The 18,037-nt window shown below is 48.5% G+C and overlaps 1 protein-coding gene across 1 annotated transcript in view; it reads right to left on the bottom strand.

The window, feature by feature from the left end:
- Nucleotides 1–18,037, bottom strand: part of PRSS12 (serine protease 12) — a 63,599-nt gene that overhangs the window by 44,190 nt on the left and 1,372 nt on the right. The window lies entirely within an intron of this gene.

The raw sequence follows: 18,037 nt of genomic DNA on the forward strand, positions 1-18,037 counted from the left end.
GACGCTGCCCTGACTGACCCTGTGTCTGGGAGCGGCGCGGCCCTGACTGTCCCCGTGCCCGGGGGCGGAGCAGCCCTGACTGTCCCCGTGCCTGGGGGCGGAGCAGCCCTGACTGTCCCCGTGCCTGGGGGCGGAGCGGCCCTGACTGTCCCCGTGCCTGGGGGCGGAGCAGCCCTGACTGTCCCCGTGCCTGGGGGCGGCGCAGCCCTGACTGTCCCTGTGCCTGGAACAAAGGCTATGCATGAACACAGGCTGGTCCCTCCTAGGAAACCCAGAGGCCCTCTGCCAGACGCTGGTCACGGCCCCCACAGAACATGGCCCCTGGTGCCGGTGGCTCATTGCAAGCGGCGTCGGGACACCATGCTCACGCCAGCACACCCTGGAGCTGGGCGCCCAGACCAGCCCAGGCCACCGGCACACACTCAGGGAGACCAGTCAGGCAGCACCGATTTATACAAGAGGAAAGACAGGACGGACATGCACACCATTCTCAGCACTGGACCTCAGCTTCTTACAATCAACTGACAAGGGCTGAATTAGGGGAGGAAACAAATCTGCATAACTTCTTATGCGTATTTTTCCTTTAAAAGGTTTGGAAATACAGAAAAAATGATGGAAAACATATAAGTTTCTTAAGTTATTATACTCTCCCCTGCCACACCTCCCCCACCACCATGGTAAAGTTGAGAGAAAACAGAAAATCCAAATATTCAAAGAGAAGATTTAAAACCACCTACATACAACCCAGAACCACGATGGTGCATTACCATACCTTTTAAATGTGGTTTTCCTGGTTGTGGAAGTAATGGTGAAAGTATAGAAACCCTCAAGGACAGAACTGAGTCAACATCCTACATCCGCCCAACACAGACACACAAAGTCACTTGAAAGAGAATTCAGTGGGGTTGCTGACTCATGTTCAACTTGCGGACAAATTAAACTCCCAGGTATTTCCCTTCAGGGGGCTGTGTCCTATGTCCAGGGCCCGTGCACAGCCCCCCCCCCCCCCGGAACGTGCTGGAAAGGCAGTGGGCACCAGAGGACGAGACGGCAAACGAGATTTCTCCACTAAAGAAGTGCATCAGAATCCTGCCGCCAGGCCTCAAGGTAGACGCGGGGGCGCTGGTTTGAGCTGTTTGCTTTCCCAGTGTCATTTAATTCACTGTAACAGCATTTTTTTTTATTCTCACTTCCAACTTTTCTCACCGTTCATATTATACATACACTTACAAATGATCTTAAGTTTCTTTGCTGGCCCTGGTTGCACAGCTCAGTTGGTCAGAGCAGTGTCCCAGTCCGCCAGGCTGTGGTTCGATTCCCAGAAAGGGCAAATACAAGGATCAACCAGTGAAGGCGTCAACACATGGAACCACCACCAGATGTTTCTCTCCCTTTATCTCTCTCTCAAATCAACAAATAAAATTTTCTTAAATTTATCTTTGCAGCCAGAGCTGAAACGAGTGGATAGCTTATAGGAAGCAGAATTTCTTAAAAAGTAGATAAATATTCTGAAAGAAAAATAATTCTTGTTTTCACGACTTTACTTACTTCACCACTTGAAAATGTTGGACATTTTACCAACCAGGTTACACATGGAACACCAGCAATATCTACAGAAGAGCAGTGCCTAGGGAGCCCAATTCACACCAACCTTGAAGAAGCCACGCACACGCGTGTACTGGCCAAAAGGAGCTCTGCCCGCCATGGACACGCAGAGGAAGAGGAGGAGAGCTTACAAGACCTCCTGATGCTTGTGCACCCGAACTGCCCAGAAAGGATGCGGGTCTCAGAGCACGGCCCACACAGACCCCACATGGGGGCCCAGAGCTTCCCGCCAGCTCACGGCGGGACTGAATGGGGTCCCGGCAGCTCTCTCCTCCCAACACCTGTGCTCACACAGAAACCTGTGCTCCCACAGAAACTGCCGCCCGGGGCTGGCTGCTGGCATTGCAAGGCCTGGGATGCCTGGTCATGCTGCCATCTCCAAGGGGAATGCAAAAAGATTTCTGTGACAGTGTGGTGGCCCCGGGTTGTGATCGCACATGGAAATGTCGTGGTCCCCAGGGAACCCTGCGGCCACCATGAGGGCAGCTGTGCCCCCTCCACTTACATTCACAGGAATGCGTGTGCGTATCTGCGGACGGACACCATTCTGGGGGTCACTGCGTGACTGGTGTATGGTGCTTACAGGAGGCCTCACCCAAGGGGGCAATCCATTTTATAAAACTCAAAGGGATCCCTGGGACCATGATCACATTTCATCCATAAAGGGAAAACATTTTGTTGTGGCAGCTGTATTTTATACTATATTTGGTTTCAAGATGAATTCCTATCATTATTCCGTCATGATTTTCCAGTCCCCCAATCAGTGTTGAGTATACAGTATGTAACATTCCTGTAAGCAAATCAGCTAAAAACAGAAAGCATGTTAAAGGCGAAGTCCACTGGCATGTGGACTGTGAGACCTATGGCTACTGAAGACTGTTCAATTCTGACTGCGGAAATGGGGGGGGGGGGGCGGAAGCAGCTCTGGCTCCGTCAGCACAGACGCGCTCCCAGGAACAACTTAACTGACATCATCTGGAATCGGCTGAAAACACACACGAGGAAAGTGAAGCTGAGTCAATATTTTCTTACCATGGGGAGAGCTGCACCTGACTGTAGCCGCCACCTTCTGGGGGCATGTCTCACCTGGCCAGATGTCTTTCTCACAAAGCAGAATATCTTCCTCATCTCCCCGGCAACAGATGTTGCTCCAGGAGATGGGAGCCAGGCCCAGGCTGGGAAGGGGGGTGTGCCCTGCAAGGCCTTTCCTTCTGCAAGAACAACGTTGGGTGACGTCAGGGCTATCAGCACTGGGTGAGCTCTCATCAGCTCATTTGGATTTTAGAAAACGAAGAAATCCACGGAGATGGATATGTAAGGAAAAGGAAAACCCTGGATGACGTAAGTTTCAGGGAAATCACAGTGCGGGGTTACCCCTGCCACCTCCTCAGTCAGTCCTGGACAACCGACAGAGTGGCGTGCCTTCACTACCGACGTCTGAGCTTAGAAGACACTAAACACCGCGGATATGGAAAGGGAGTCTGGGAGTCTGGCATCAGCTCTGCCTCTGGTGGAAAAAAGCTGTCTGAGTGCTCGAAGAGTCTTTCTTATCCCAGGACGTCAGCCAAGCATTCTCAAATGGTTATTATTACTATATCTGAGCAAGTTGATATAGAGAGGCCATCCACTATGTACAGTATATGCCAGCAGGCCTTTGAAACCAGTTAATAAATCAATGCCATGCAGATAAGTTCTGCTTTTAACCCATCTAATCAGTATACTTGTATGTGTACAAATTAACGTTGTTTTAAAAGGATTAAATGGTTATCAGATTAACACGGTCATCACTAGGGCTGTCTCCACACAATGGGCAGTAAGTATCTGGAGCCGGTCACAGACACTGGTTCTCACAGCAACAGAGCGGGGCTCTCTGCCCCCCTGCGGACACTGCACCCCCGGGGCATATCTGAAGTCTGCACTCGTGGGATGAAGGTCTGTACACGCCTTCACAAATCGACACACCAGCACCCACACTGCAGTCCACACCCACACTGGCGCCCCGGTCTCCCTGACTCCCCGCTGCAGGCCTCCCTGACTCCAGGGGAATAAAGCACAGGTCAATGTGGATATAAAGGACGACACTGGCCCCAGCCAACAAGGGGCCACATCCTCAGGCTCTGAAGAAAAAGCGTGAAGTCAACATTCTCTGTGACCCAAACCCTTACTGACAAACTTGGCAATTTCCGCCCCAAACGCCATTCTCTTCACAGGCTCCAGCCTTCTTCTTTTCACTCCAACTTAGACTAATGCTCATTTTAAAGAATTAGTTAAGTAATTAAGCACATTAACCCTATTTGCTGCTCTGCTAGCATCAAAAGTCACATAAAACTTAAACCTTCAAGGTTTGCCTTTGCTAAATACCCCTTCCTCATTCTCCAAGTGGGAAGACGGGCTGGCCATGTTCTTACGGGTCCCACGGGAGTAGGTGGGCCCTTTCATGAGTATCCTCATATGAGATATCACTCACTGATTATTAATGCAAAACACTTACAGATTGCAAAACCTTCTTTCAGTCTCTTGGACCTTCACTCTTCATAACCAGATACTGTCCACGCTTTCTAAAGCTCTCTCTTTTCTTGGCCTGGTCGTAAAGGCCAAGAAAAACATACAGCACGTGTACTTAGAGGAAAGAGACACAAAAATAGAACACGAATAACAACAAAAACAAAACCCTTTGTTCCCAATGGAGCCTCTGCTTCTGGCGAGACCCCTGGGCACAGGCATGAAGGTTCCAGGGCTGGGGGCCGTCAGTGGGCATGGACCGTCTCAGTGAGCATGCCCAGGGCTGCAGAGCCCTGGGATGGCAGGCATCAGCCTGGCCCATTACAGGATAAGATCACAGGTGACCTTCACCTTCACACACAGCCCCAGACTATGAGGGTGGCTGAGCGTAGAAAGTGAAAAGTACACACAGCACCCAGAGCAACGGGCTGCGGGGAGCCCACAGTCTCAGAGCCACGCTCCTCCTTCATGGAACCACGCCGTCCTCTGCTGAAGGAGAAAGGCCAAACAACGCTTCCACCTGCTGACCACCGGGCGCTGCCCGTTTCTTGGTCGACTGGGGCAGGGACACACGGGGCACGTTTTGAGTCCCTGCTGGGTGAGAGCTCATTCCCTGGGCTATCACTGTGCTCAAGAAAGCGAGGAACAGGAAGGAAGACGACCTTCCCATGCTGACTGTTCCCAGAGTTTGCAGCGGACCCGATGCACACGGCAAACTCACCCCAGCTGCAGCTGGTGACAGACGACGGAGGCGCCCGCGTCATCCCAGTGGCTGCCGCAGACCGCGCCCCAGGCTCTGTGGGCATACACTTCCACCACACCCTCAGAATCCTGCGTGCCCCCGCGCAGTCGGACCGACCCTGAGGGGAAGAGAACCCAAAGCCCTGTAACAGCAAACAGTCCAGTGATCCCTGCACCGTCCTCGCCTAGCAGGACCCCCCCCCATGCCCTGTAACAGCAAACAGTCCAGTGATCCCTGCACCGTCCTCGCCTAGCAGGACCCCTCCCCCGTGCCCTGTAACAGCAAACAGTCCTGTGATCCCACTGCACCGTCCTCGCCTAGCAGGACCCCCCCCCCCCATGCCCTGTAACAGCAAACAGTCCTGTGATCCCTGCACCGTCCTCGCCTAGCAGGACCCCTCCCCCGTGCCCTGTAACAGCAAACAGTCCTGTGATCCCACTGCACCGTCCTCGCCTAGCAGGACCCCCCCCCATGCCCTGTAACAGCAAACAGTCCTGTGATCCCTGCACCGTCCTCGCCTAGCAGGACCCCCCCCCATGCCCTGTAACAGCAAATAGTCCTGTGATCCCACTGCACCGTCCTCGCCTAGCAGGACCCCCCCCCCATGCCCTGTAACAGCAAACAGTCCTGTGATCCCACTGCACCGTCCTCGCCTAGCAGGACCCCCCCCCCCATGCCCTGTAACAGCAAATAGTCCTGTGATCCCTGCACCGTCCTCGCCTAGCAGGACCCCCCCCCCCCATGCCCTGTAACAGCAAACAGTCCTGTGATCCCTGCACCGTCCTCGCCTAGCAGGACCCCCCCCCCCCCCATGCCCTGTAACAGCAAACAGTCCTGTGATCCCACTGCACGTCCTCGCCTAGCAGGACCCCCCCCCCCCCCACTATGGGTGGGAGAGACCGTCGAGGAGCAGCCTCCTCTGTGTCCGGCCTGTGCTCTTTCTGTGAATAAGGACGCAGCAGGGTTTTGGTGGGTTTTTTTGTTTTTTTGGTAACATCCTGATGTTGATGCTAATTAGATGGATAGCTCTGACCTCAGCTAACAGGGAGTGCGATCACAAGTTTAAAAGGGAAAAGGGGAGCACAGGGCTGGTGTCTGACAGCACACCCCAAGCACCAGATGACACCACGCAGGGGGTCCTCCCACACACAGCGCCTTCCATCTGCACAGGGCTCAGGTAAGGACACAGGAACGAAATTCGGGCTCTGCTTGTAACTTTCCTGTCAATGGAGGTCCTGTGTCCTTCTGATTTCTTCCTCCACGAAGATAGAGGCAAAGGCTTTTCCCCCTTTATCCCCAGGTAACTTAACCTAAAGATGGCCTCTGTCACTCCAAAGCTGTGCTCGTGCCAAAAACGTTGCCTAGTGTCAGTCTCAGGGGACCCATCCCTGGGCAGCATGTTTGCTGTGACCAGTGTCACTTCCCTCACATGCCATCCCCACCAAGTGTTCCAGAGCCCATGGTTTAAGTCATTCTTTTCACTCCTTTAAAAAGAGTGAAAATTTACATTCAAGGACCACTGAAGCCTGACCAGGTGGTGGCGCAGTGGATAGAGTGTCAAGACTGGGATGTGGAGGACCCAGGTTCGAGACCTCGAGATCGCCAGCTTGAGTGCAGGCTCATCTGGTTTGAGCAGAGGCTCGCCAGCTTGGACCCAAGGTCACTGGCTTGAGCAAGGGGTTACTCGGTCTGCTGAAGGCCCACAGTCAAGGCACACATGAGAAAGCAATCAGTGAACAACTAAGGTGTTGCAACGAAAAACTGATGATTGATGCTTCTCATCTTTCTCTGTTCTTGTCTGTCTATCCCTGTCTATCCCTCTCTCTGACTCCCTGTCTCTGTAAAAAAAAAAAAAAAAAAGACCACTGGAAACACAACATTTTAAGTTTTATCATTTGATGCAGCTCAAGGCCCGGCAGTCCCCCCTGTGGGCCTCAGGGGGCAGGCAGGCATGGGAGGAAGGGGCTGGGACTTTTATGCAGAGAGAGAATCCAACTCCGACAACTAAGGAATGTCGCAAAATCCTCTGAAAAGTCTCTAGAGAAGCCCTTAATTTCATAGGTAAAAAAATAAAAAATCTTAGTGCTACCAAAGAAATTCTGGCACGTTTTACATGTTTCACAGTTATTATGTATGGATTTTAAATAATTTTCCAAAAGCATCGGACTCCCAGGCAACCTGCTCAGCTCACCTGCATGGCCTGGTCATCGGCCACTGCTACCCTCCCATCGTCATCCTGAAAAAGGTGACTATGTAGGAGAGACACATCCCATTTCCCTTGACAAATACAGTGCCATTTAAGTCGAACAAGAAAGAATTATTGGAGAGAAAGCACCACATGCCAGGCCCTGACTATCAGGGGAGCACACGAACCGGGTGGCACACAGGGCAGAGCCCGACCACCATTCCCACACCCTAACCTCTTGTTCAGCCTACACAGGGAAAGCCGGTCTCTCCCAGTGAAAAGTGTCAGCTGCAAAACATTCTTAAGGAAATATATCAAAATAGGTCGGTTGAACTTCAGTATTTTCTAATCACAAAACCTCTTCTACAAAGACCCACATGACACATGATCGTAGCAGATCACAGACGCCAGAAGTTTATTTCGTGTCAAGGAACCATTTGTTCACCTCAAACAAACATTATCTGAGATGATATAGTTAATCTATTATCTCTTTATTAACAGCAACACCAGAACCACCAAATTGCACGTCAAAAGGCTGGAAGGAAGTCAGTAATGAAAACAGACTGGAGCTCGACTCACACCGGTTAAATAATCATAATAAGATGGAAAGTAGTGCCCAAATCACTAAAAAGCATTTGATGCACGCACATCACCTAGAGCAGTTTTTCAACCACCAGTCTGCAGACCGGTCCGCCAGACATTTCATGCTGGTCCACGAAAGAGTTAACCACCCTGCTGGTGGATGAAGATGACAGTCTCCAATCGTCGGTCAACAATCTCCATCTACCAGCAGGGTGGTTAAGTCTTTCAGGACCAGCGCAAGAGGAAACTGCAGAAAGTGAGACTGTCACCATGACACCACCAGCAATTTCCAACCTCTGTCATCTTATGGCACACACACATAAATAAACTAATTATTAAAATTCTGCGGCACAGCAAAAAATATATTTTTGCCAATATGACCAAAGAAAAGATATAATTTTGATGCATTCACACCAGATGGCTATTGTTGTGTTGATTGTTGTCATTGTTTACTTGACAGTCGAAGGGAAAAGAGGTCGGTGCCCCTGACCAAACAGGTATTGCGTGCTTTAAAATTCCTGCGGCATACCAGTAGAAAACCACTGGCCTGATGCAAAGACAGACCTGGAAGTCTCCCGACACCTATCAGTCCCCACCAGTTCTCTGGTGCTGAGACTGTGTCACGAGAGCCCACGCACTGCGCCTGCTGGAGGGCGGGGCACCAGCAGCCTCACCCACTTCCCTGTAACAGGTGGATGCAAACATCTGCCCTTCAGAAGGGCGACCTGCCCATCAGTGACGGCCAAATCCTCCTTCAGGGTCCATCCGACACCAACACCCCCAACACACAGTCCTCCCTAACAGCGCCCCCACCTAGTCTATCCTTCCTGTAGGGACATAACAATTTCTAGAGCAGTCTGAGACTCACACCATGAACTCAGAGTATTTCTGAATGGTATATAATTCTATGAAGTTCATCATTCTTCTAAAAATTGTTTTTGAAAAGAACTTTTAGAAAAATCAGTATAATAACATACTCCAAAATAATGAAAGTGTGAAGACACAGTTTATACCTTATACATTTAAGGTGCGGGGTCATTTTCTGTTTGCTGGTGGTTTTCCTGGTTCTTACTTTATTGATTCTTAGAATGCTTGAGGTGATCAAGATCCTAAGAACTGTCACTTATTGTTCTCAGCTTTGGCCGAGGGGCTGTGAGCCAGTCCCGAGAGCAGCTGCAGAGCCGTGGGCACTGTCCCCTGGACGAACTCGGGCAAGAGCCTGGGACGTGACAAGCACCTGCTGCTCCTCCAGGTACCAGGGGCTTCACGCATTACACCATGTTGGCCTTCCCACTCTGTGTGCAACATTACAACCCTCGCACCAAATGCACACGGGAATACACTAGCCAGCAGAAGCACCCAGCAGCCGGAGAGCCCCCGAGTTGGGAGAACAGGAAAAGGGCTTCCTGCACTTGCGTGGAAGCCAGCCCCCAGCAGGGGCAGCTGTGTCCCTGAGCGGCACATGTGTGCAGGAGGAGCAGACGTTCACACAGACCTATAGGGGCATAATCACAAGGCAGAAGAGGAAACATCTTTAGCTCAACGAAAAAAAAACAAAATAAAAAAACTGACCCAATAAATCGATGCAGAGTAGTCACAGCTTGGTGAACTCACTTCCGTTGCTGTTCAACTAACAGTAACGTTCTTCAGGTGAGTTCTGGACCAATTTCTTTGTTTGGCAAACCACTCAATTGTTACAGCCTCTCAACCCCAGGCCTTGGCCCCTGCTCCCCCTCCAGCAGAACCCTGTGCCGTGCCCCCTGTGGTCTGAGTGAGCGAATGTCTCTTGGCCACACCCCAGCGGACCCAGGGCTGCACTGTCATTAGTCTCTTACATGCCATTTCAATGGAAGCTCTTCCAGTCTCAATAGTCCTGTTTTTAAAATGTGTTACTAATGACAGCTTAAAATGTGAAGTCTCAAACGAAGGTTTTAGGTCAACAGTAGCAGGCACAACAGATAGAGCAAACCAGTCACAGAAGCAAGTGTGGACTATGAAGCTATGCATGGCGACATGTCAGGGACAGAGGGCCCTGAGTTCATGACGTGAACTGGCACCAAAAACAAATCACGCAAACAGACAAAGCAGAGAGCGGTCAGCTGTGCTGTCCGCCGGGGTCATAGCTACTGCAGAGGAGATGCACGCGGTGAACAACGCTCCGAGTTCTGCTGTCGAGTATTCTACCAAAGTGGGACCTGACTGCCATTTTACTTCACTGGTGTTTTCCTTCTATGCAGCTAGACCCCCACTTTTACAAAGGAAAGGAAACATGAGATTCACATTACAGAAATTTGCTTCATGAGCAACATGGACAAAACAGAGAGCCGTTCCGCCAGCCTCACCGGTGCCGGGTGGGAGAGAAGAACCGCGGGAGAGATCAAAACACTCTTCACAGTTTCCCTGGTGCTTCAGTTTCCAAGGCTAGTGGGATGGGCTGAACACTGTCCCCCAAAAAATACTGCACTCCTAACCACCGGGCCCTACGAACACAACCTTATTTGGAAACGAGGTCTCTGCAGATGATCGCGCTCAGGCCACAGATATCATGAGGATGGGCTCTGATCCAGTCTGACCGAGCTCTCGTAAAAAGGAAAAGTGGACATGAACACACACAGACAGAGAGGGCCGTGTGAGTGGAATCCACTCCCACAGCCTCTGAGCCGCCTGAGGACAGGCCAGCGCCCTGAGGCAGAGCCTGCCCTGTGCCTCCAGGGGGCGGTGGCCTGGCTCTCCCTGCATCTCAGACTTCCAGGGTCCAGAGGGCGTGGCTCGGCTCTCCCTGCATCCCCAGCTTCCAGGGTCCAGGGGTGCGGCCTGGCTCTCCCTGCATCTCAGATTTCCAGGGTCCAGAGGGCGTGGCCTGGCTCTCCCTGCATCCCCAGCTTCCAGGGTCCAGGGGGCGTGGCCTGGCTCTCCCTGCATCTCAGATTTCCAGGGTCCAGGGGGCGTGGCCTGGCTCTCCCATCATCCCCGGCTTCCAGGGTCCAGGGGAGGGTGGCCTGGCTCTCCCTGCATCTCAGACTTCCAGGGTCCAGGGGGCGTGGCCTGGCTCTCCCAGCATCCCCGGCTTCCAGGGTCCGGAACTGAGAACTACAGGTTTCCGCTGTTTCCACTGCTTGGTCTGCGGTACCCATGATAGCAGCCAAGCCACTGGGGAGGGCTGCCATGTCCTCCTTCCCAGGCCATCCGCCCGCTCACACTCCAGACCTCCAGGAGGCCCACAAGACACAGCAGGAAAGGGGCCAAAGGCCAGCTAGCTCTGTTCTCTAAATCCAGCTCATTCCAAAAGAAACCCAATGAAAAGATATGCCTACTCAATTACCTTCTAAAACATACTGACAGACTAGCACTGACACGCTTGGAGAGAAAGAAAACCAGCACAAACAAAGACCCAGCTCCACCGTGTCTTCTGAATAGAATTAGTAATATGTGGTTTCATCTCTTAGTGTCTCAGTTTGACTAGAGTCAAAGAAAACGAACACCAGCATCGGCACACACTCCGTTCTCATCTGTTACTGAACTTTTCCGAGCCACCGAAAGAACTGATTTCAGCCTTGTCTGTTGTTCTGGTGGGTCAGAAAAGTGCGTGCTGGTTCATTGGGCTCTTCTTCAGGTCCTCGACAAAAGGGCATGTACATAAATCAAAAAGTGGTATAGAAACTTTAGTTTATGAACAATTAAACAAAACAAAAAACTGATGACATGCTGGGCAATTTAGTACACAGAGCCGATGAGTGAATTAAAGGTAATCTCCGCCTCGTACCAAAAGCATCAATTGGAAATATACTCAATGACCAAATCCTATCTAAATTGTGTAATAGACCAAAAATTTCCCATTGCCTAAAAACAACTGAGTGGAGGCTGTTAGCTAAGTTTTTCTAGCACAATCCCAGAGGCTGGGTTAATTTTGATGTTATTTTCTTCCTACACCTGACCTGATAGTAGATACACCTTTTTTTGTCTATGATTATATTCATCCATAACTGAAACCGGTTTTAGCATGATGAAATAGATTCCACTGGAATCACGCCATGTCAGGATGAAATCAAATTACTTGCAGCATATGGAGCAGTCCCCTGAACTGAGATCCAACTGTACTGTATCTGCCTCCATTAGCTCACATCTATAATTCATGTTAATTGTCATGTATTATTCATATGGATACCTTCAGGACTGAGAAAAGAATCTGAACTAGTCTAGCTCTAAATGACAGCATAGTCTCTGAATAACAATTCTACCCATTTACATTGGGCTTATTGGAAACTTATAAATCTTATCAATTATTCCTTGGTTTAAAACATTTTACAGCATTATGCAAAAGAAGATTCTAGGCACAGTTAAGTTATGATATATGAATAAGAAGGCTCACGTGACCCTAGCAGAAAATTTCACAAACGGTTTGTCTGAACTGTTCGTACATAAGCAAATGGCTGAGTATCATGACACTGGGCAACACCAGGCGATGACATCAAGCCCCACCTCATAGCAACCCTCTAATCTGTCTCCCAGGACACATGTCACAGGAAAGGACAGGGACACGCTCAGTATTATCCTGATGTCTCAGTCAGCCAGCGGGTGTCCTCAGCCAGAGGACACAGGTCATTTCTTAGGTGTCTTTGTAAAGTCTGCTCTTACTGTGAACTTAATAAACATTTAATGACTCCATCCTTGCCTTGTTATAAGAACGCATTTTCCTCTCTCTGTGATCCTAATAAAAAGCACTGAAGTTGAGTGTGCACACGAGGCTTGTGGGAGGAAAAAGTGTCATCACTTCAGTGTTTTGCACACAATAATTGTTATTGGTTTTGTGCTGATTTGCAGGAAGAGGAGGAGGAGTGAGAGGAGGAATCTACTCTGGAAAAGTAAAATGCTAATGAGACAAAAATAAGCGTTTCCTGATTTTCTAACAACAGCATGTCAAGCACGTAGAAGGCAACGTGAAACAATTGTGCACAAGTGCACAGGGCATGCCTTGTCACGCAGGCTGCACAGGGAGATCGCAGAGACTGTTTTCCTTCACGAGTTAATTCCGGGGGAGCTTAAAATTGAGAATTAAACCATGTTTACCTAACTGAACTAACTTCCACATTCTTGTATTTATTTATTTATTTATTTATTTATTTATTTAGTCAAATTTTTAGAGAAAAGGGGAGGAGCAGGAAGCATCAACTCCCACATGTGCCTTGACCAGGCAAGCCCAGGGTTTCGAACCAGCAACCTCAGCTTTCCAGGTTGATGCTTGATCTACTGCACCACCACAGGTCAGGTCAACTTCCACATTCTTAACAACTATGAAATTATTCATTTCAGACACAAATTTGCTAGAACTGCAAATGACATCTCAAAACAAGTCAACATGCTTACCGATAGAACCAAGGTCAAAATGCTGGTCATCTACGTATGGCTAAGACAACGCAGGAAGCAATTCACAGCACAATTTAAAATATTACACATGACTATTTTTAATTTCATGAAGTCCCCAAATGTAGGACAAACCCCCAACCACACTTCTGAGCAGACCCCGTGGGTCTCTCCAACAACCAACTTGCTTACCCTTTACAAACCTCCACCCCCTTCTCTCAGTAACCAACTTCCTCCTGCAGGGCCCCTGGATGACCAGGTTCACCCAACTAATCTAGGTGACCAAGGTCACTGCACTGCCCCCCCAGAGAGGGCCAGAATGGAAAGTGTGACCCAGTAGTGGCCAGGGAGAAGCGGGGGGGGGGGGGATTCTAGGAAGGTTTCCCTGCTCTCTCAATGGCACCCGGGTGAGGGGGGCCAGCCCTCTCTTTCTCCCACAGGTTGTTCTAACGACTGCCCAAAAGGATAAAGGCCACTTAGAGAACAAAGTCGCCAAGAGAGTAGCAAAGAAACAGAGCTGTACCAGGATGAAGCCCCACTGCTTGGAATATGAACAAATGATACTCTTTCTACTTCTGTCATTTTTGAACTGGGTTTTCTATTCTTTGCCATCAAAACCATCCTAAATAAGCCAAGCCACCCTTACACCCAAGATCATAATTATCATCTGTTTTCTCTTCCCAATTCTCTACAGGCCTTTTTATGTTCAGTTAGTCAAAACGTATATACATTTTATATCCTTCTTTCCCCCTTAAAATGCTATGCTCATAGAATTTTCCCCTTACCATTATCGTAAGCGTGGGTATAGATAAAAAAGGGCAACTATCACTTTGCTGCATAGTATCCATCAAATAAAAAAATATTCTAAGACCTTATCGCTGGATATTTAGGTTTGCTTTCAGCTATGAACCAAATTACTTTTACAAAGATTACCTTCACACACACACTCAAAGATAGTTGACTATATAATCACTCATAAAAGGCAATAGTAATTGGATATCTTGTTTTCCTCTTAAAAATATCTTCACATTGATAACCAGATAAGAACCTGGCCAGTTGGCTCAGTCGGTTAAGAGCGTTGTTCCAAAATGACAAGATTGTGGGTTCGATTCCTGGTCAGGGCACACATGGGAAGCAGCCAGTGAATGCACGACTGAGTGGAACAACAGATGAATCCTTCCCTTCCTCCTCTCTCTCCCTTCCTCTCTCTGTCTCTCTTAAAAAAAAAAAAAAAATCAAATTTTAAAAATTAATCCCAGGCCAGATAGCTCATTTGGTTGAAGGGTGGTCCCAGAGCATGGAAGTTGCTGGTTCAATTCCCTGGTCAGGGCACATATATATAGGAGCAGCCTGATGTTACTGTCTCTCTCTCTCTCTCTCTCTCTCTCAAAAAAAAAAAAAAATTATATACTGGTATATATATAGTCAGATAATACCCAACATCAAACTACTTTACTTAATCTTTTATATCTTGAACTAAGTTTATTGGCATGACATTGGTTAATAGGATCATATACATTTCAGGTGTACATTTCTGCGACACATGACCTGCATATTGCATTGTGTACCCACTACCCACACTCGAATCGTCTTCCATCACTATATGTCTGACCCCTTTAGCCTTTACTACCCCTCACCCCCTTCTCTCTAGTAACCACATGTTGTCGTGTCTATGAGTTTCCGATCTATACCCTACCTGTGAGTGAAATCATATGGCTCTAAACTTTTTCTTTTTTTTTTTTTTTTTTTTTTTTTTTGCTCCATGAGTTCTTTAGATGTTCTGGATATTAACCCCCTCTCAGAGCTATTGACTCAAAATATCCTCTCCCATTTAGTTGGTTAACTTCTTATCTTGTTGACATTTTTTTTTTTTGCCGTGCAGAAGCTTTTTAGTTTGATAAGAGTCCCATTCATTTATTTTTGCCCTATTCCTTTTCCTTTAGGGCCAAATTCAAAAAATCTTTCCTAAGACCAAGGTCCAAAAGTTTAGTGCCTATGTTTTTCTTCTATGTAACTTATTGTTTCAGATCTTTTGTTTAGGTCTTTGCTCCATTTTGAATTAATTTTTGTACATGGGGACAAACTGGAGTTTAGTTTCATTCTTTTACATGTAGCTTTCCAATTTTACCGGCACCATTGATTGAAAAGGTTTTCTTTTCTCTATTGTGTGTCTTTGACTCCTTTGTCAGAAATTATTTGCCCATACACATGTGGTTGTATTTCTGGGAAATCAAAGTGTTTTATATCTGCCTTAGCCTGAAAAGCAGATTGTGTTCAATATTTATAATCCAGCCAAGAATTGTATCAAATCTGGTATTGCTAATAAGTGGCTTTCAGCACCTGCTAAACAAAATCAAGATGCAGCATTAAAAAAAAAAGAAAGAAAAAAAGCTTTCAACCAACTTTTTAATTAGCATTCACTTCAGTCCCAGGTGCACTGGAAAGCATACCAGTGCTCTCCACAGAGGCCACTGCATCCGTCTGCATCAGGAGACCTGGGCGGGAGGTGCCTGTGAACAGATTAGCACAACCTGACAGAAAACCAGAGCGGTGAATCATTCTTTCTGGTAAAATCCCGATTATTAAGAGCACTATCATTTGTTATACCTGTTTCACCCACCAGTCATCAGTCACCTGTGGCTGGGCTTCGTGTGTGTGCTGTGACAAAGAAAATCCCCAACACAGAGTCCGTCAAGCTGCCATCTGCACTGACAGCGGGAGATGGAGCGTGATGTCCCTTCCTCATCAGTGTTGTCGGGGGTCAGCTGCCCGTTCGTTCCTCCACGTAGAGATGTGAAGATGACCTGGCTCAAGCTCAGTGAAGAGCCATCTTCTGGTGAACAGGATACGATCCTCCCACGCTGGTCACACAAACACCGGTGGTGCCGTTTTCTAAACCACACACAAGTGACCATCACCTAGCAGGCTTAAGTCACAGAATGGTGGACTCTGTCAATCCATCTGATCACCCACCACTGCTCATGTAGTTAGGTGGGCTGGAACGCTCTCCTGTGGTTTTCCCTGACAATAACAAAGCGTCTTCAGCATCTAAACCCCCTGACTGCTTACTAGCAGTGCGCAGGCAGCAGCCAGGTCCAGGCCTCACTGAACTAGGGACTCTGAAGCCTGGAGCCCAAGTCACCATGTTGTAACACGTGGCCGCTCACTATGAGAACTCCCCCTCTGGGCTGATCCAGGGTGGTCTGTGTCCCTGGTGATCCCTGATTACTAAATGGCCAGTTTTATACAACCAAAGCCCAGACATCACCAAAAGCTCCCTCTCACACCTTGGGCCACTGGAGTGCTCCACCCGCCCAGCTCCCCTGCGGTCCGGGCCACTGCTCCAGCTAGGTCTCAGCCGGCCCTCCGCCTCCTCCTGCCTGCCGGCCTCATCTCCCCTGATGTGACAGATAAGCGACGCTAGCCTCCAGAGTCTTTTTTAAAAGAGGGATCTCATAATTGTAAATTTTCCTTCCTTTTGCCCTAGTTGTTTTCGTAAAGGAAAAACAAAATAAAACAACATCCTGGATATTTTCTAGTCACAGGAGAGTGGGAATCACGTGCACTGAAGCAAACATATTCCCCTCCGCCCTCCTTGCAGACCGGCCCTTAGGTACAGTGGTCGGGTCGTCAGACGCACGTGCCGCTCCATGTTGACATAACTGGAGAACGAGGGACAGTGAGCCGTGAAGGGAACACATGCACTGCCTTCTAAAGTGCCTGTGAAAACACCTGGGAAATGGATGCAGGACACACTGAGCCCAGCACTCAGCCCAGAGTGAGGCTCAGTTAATCCCACCTGCTCGTATGAGCCAGGCTGCCTCATTCACACTCAGAGACAGAGAAGTATTTTGAATGTACCTATTTAGGGACGCTCTTCTCTGGATGAGGAAACCAAAGCTCTACCCAGCAGGGCATGGCTCCTCGCAGAGCCAAAAACAGGTGCCAGTGTTTCCTGAAGCATAGCTCCACGTTCTTCTCACCACGCCATGACAGCTTCGCTCGTACTCCCCAGTGACTGGAGTCCCGAGCAAGCCACCGGTCTGAACACACCAGTTGTTCTGAAGGTGTGAGTTATGCTCCATCAGAAAGTGAAGAGTCAATGACAGAGTGGGTTATTGGGACTCTGTTTGTTAAAGTGATTAAACAATTACAGTCAGCAGTAGCATTCCTGGCTTGGGGGGATTTTGGAGGGCTTGGGGAACATTTATCTCTCATCTTGGTGGTTTTCTGTTTGTTTGTTTCTCTTGTGTTCAGTCCTTTACTCCAGGAAGTACACATAATTATTATGCAGTGTTTGGAGTTCTGTCTGGTGAGGATTAGCCATGAACATAAAGGCCCCACACAGGCTGTGTTGCTCTGAGGGTTAAATTTCTATTCGACACAAGAGGACAGCAGGCATCCCAGGGCAACTCACTCCTCTCATTGGGAACATAAATCAGAAAGAGAGCAAATAGACCACCAAAGTGTCCTAACTCTGAATTCTGTTTTTTCCTTTCTTTCTATATCTACATATAAAATATGAAGTATAACACTAGAAACACTACCAATGTTTGCTAAGCATGAAGTTTTAAAAGGAACAGCCTCCCTCAGTCAGTGACGAGACAGTGCTTGGGCTCTCTGCTGGCTGTCACTTCAAATATTTTACAGACACATTGGCATTCTGTCCACGGAACATGACTACAGCAATGACTTCATTCTGTAGGAGGAAGGATAATTGGTCTTAACCTTCCTATCACTTTTCCTTGAACGCAATGCACTAATGCAATGCAAGGCACAGATAAATAAAAATTTCTATGGGAAGAGAACGGCGTGTGATCGATCACCTTCAAAATTCTCCAAAAAGTACACGGCACGACATCTTTCAGAATCCCAGTTCAGGGAACCTCTGCCCCCCCACCCCCACCCCGGGCCTGGATGGAGAGCTGCCAACCTTTTTTTTTTTTTTTTTTTTTTTTTTTTTTAGGGAAATTTAAACTTTGGAGGACATAAGGTCTGCCCCAGCTACCACAGAAGAAGAACACCCTCGTTCTGAACCAAATCACATACTAGGGACGGAG

This window comes from Saccopteryx leptura, chromosome 1 (assembly GCF_036850995.1).
Source record: "Saccopteryx leptura isolate mSacLep1 chromosome 1, mSacLep1_pri_phased_curated, whole genome shotgun sequence".
NCBI lineage: Eukaryota > Metazoa > Chordata > Mammalia > Chiroptera > Emballonuridae > Saccopteryx > Saccopteryx leptura.